Here is a 2,705-nt window from a genome sequence, read left to right as displayed (position 1 = left end):
GGAAGAACAGTGGGCGATGAAGATAAGTTATGATCAACTAATGAACAGGCTTGATGTTCAACGAGTTGTTATGACACCTTACTACAACAACACTTGTGACACGGTATTTATGAAGAACTCGCTGTTTTATTCAAGAATGCATCTCAAAGTAGCCAAGACACAATCCATTGGGGGACAGTCAGAGGAAGTGAAGATTGGGTTAAAACGTATGGAGATCATCACCTACCATTGTCATTACGCTCAGATGGAACGTGACAATCCCTTGCGAAATGACCTTCCAAGCCACACCAGTAGCAGCTTGAGGTTCCCATGCGACACTCGCCTAGGTGCTTCCTGCCACACTTGTTGCATGTGGGGAAATCATCAACCCTTTGCCTCTTGTACTTTTTCTCGTTTTGATTTCCCCTATAATTCTGTTCATTCCTCTGTGTCCTAGACCTGGAGTTTCTATCCCAACTCTTCTTACTTCTTATCTATAAAATTCTTCTTCTCGACTCCCGCTACAAACTCCTGTGGAGTGGTCACATTCTCGTCAGCTGGATCAACTTGTGCTACACGCCAACCATCAATCCTTAACGCCCTTTGAACATGATTCGCATAAGTTTGCGGCCCAATGTCACCATTATCAACCTGACGCACAATTTTGACATTGAGCATGTATAAACTTCATCTTGCGCGACTGATCCGTCGATACCATAGAGGACGAGAACTTTTCAAATTCATCAAGCTTGGCCACATCACTACTACAAATGTTGGATTATACAACCCACTTTCTACAACGCTTATGACAAGCGTTGTAGAAACTAGTGATTCTACAACGCTTATGACAAGCGTTGTAGAAACTTGGTGTTTCTACAACGCATATGGATAAGCGTTGTAGAAACTTGGTGTTTCTACAACGCATATGGTTAAGCGTTGTAGAAACTTGGAGATTCTACAACGCATATAGTTAAGCGTTGTAGAAACCTGGTGTTTCAGATTTCCCACAACGCTTTAAAAATTCGTTGTAGAATTCACGCAGCGGCGTCATGTGTTTTATGCCGCGGCGAGAACTTACTACAACGCACAGTGAAAGCGTTGTAGAAAAATGTAATCCGCCGTGGCGAAATTCATACCTCGCCGCGGCGGGTGGTTTCTACAACACTAAAGAAAGGCGTTGTAGAAACTCATCGCCGCGGCGAGGTATATATCTCGCTGCGGCGAAGATATCTCGCCGCGGCTAGAAATATTCTCCGCCGCGGCGAGGTGGATACCGTGGCCAAGCAGTTTTTTAAGAAACTGTCTCGCCGCGGCGAGTGAGGAATCTCGCCGCGGTGAGACGTTCCTACAACGGTTATAATATCCGTTGTAGGAACACCTCGCCGCGGCGAAGACATATTTTCGCCGCGGCGAGGTTTTTTACGTTTTCACTATAAAAGGCCGTTTTCAGTTTTTTTTCTCATTTTTTCCAATACCCACACACGAGACAACCATTTTCGGCCGCATCTCTCCAGTTTTTTTCTTCCAAAATCCCTCGCCACGTCCTCGCCGCCCCAAAATCTCGCCGTCGCGTTGTCCTCGCCGCCAACTCTCTCTCGCCTTGTCCCGCCGCCATTTTTCTTTCGCCGAGTCCTCGCCGTGCTTCCTCTCGCGCCTCTCTCTCTCTCTTGCCGCCTCATTGTAAGGTATGATTTTAAAAGTTTTTTTAAGGTAGTTATTGATTTAATTTCGTGTTGTTGATATGGATTTCTTGTTGTTTACCCGAATTGCATATAGTTTGATTTTTTTAATTCACAAATTTAGGGTTTTGTTTGATTTTCTCTTTTTAGAACAAGAAATTAGGGTTTAGGTTAGTGGAATTTGAATGAGTGAATTTAGGTTAGTGGAATTTGAATGAGTGAATTTAGTTAAATTAGGGTTTTGTTGATATGAATGAATTTGAATGAGAATTTGAGTTAAATTGAAATGTCCGGATTGTGTTTGACATATTGTTACATAGGTTAGTGGTTAAAATGGTCATGTATATTAATGTTGAGATTGAATTGTTTATGAATTTGTGATTGATCGAATTGTTCATGAATTTGTGATTGGTCGAATTGTTTATGAATTATTTGTGATTGTTGGAATTGTTTTAATTTGTCATGTTTAAATATATATTGTTGGAATTGATATATAATTTGTTATATGTTAATTGTAGAATTGTTTATGATTATGTTTTGTAGGAGCTTGAAAATGCGTCGAACTAAAAACACGGCGGGCTCCAAGGCTCCGAGCTCTTCCAGATGTCAGAGTAAAGGAAAAAGCATGCGACCTCGTCAACAGTCTCCCGAAGAGGAATACAACTCGAGTATCTTTACTAGCAAGGTCGCGGAGGAACGCTACGACAAAATCTTGCCGCGTAACATTATCCATGAGAGAGGATTCAATGTAAGCAATACGTCGGATATAGGAAAGCAAATCCGCAACAGCATAGTTGGTCATGATTGGGGGAGGTACTGTGCTGTACTCGTGTACGAATTCTACGCAGACTTGCCGGACTCCCAAGGTGATGTTGTGACGGTCCGTGGGAAACCGGTCGATATGAGTGTCGAAGCTATCAACGATCTTCTTGAGACCCCAGATGTGCATTTCGAGAATGAGGGCTATCGAGAATGGCTAAGAAGTTGCAGCCATCAAGAGATGTCGCAGGTGTTGTGCATTTCGGGAGAGGATTGGGTCACTGAAAA

The sequence above is a fragment of the Urtica dioica genome, chromosome 3 (genome assembly GCF_054948205.1).
Source record: "Urtica dioica subsp. dioica isolate 48M chromosome 3, U.dioica_male_clone48M_v1_H2, whole genome shotgun sequence".
Lineage (NCBI taxonomy): Eukaryota > Viridiplantae > Streptophyta > Magnoliopsida > Rosales > Urticaceae > Urtica > Urtica dioica.
Note: the sequence above shows the minus strand (reverse complement) of the source record.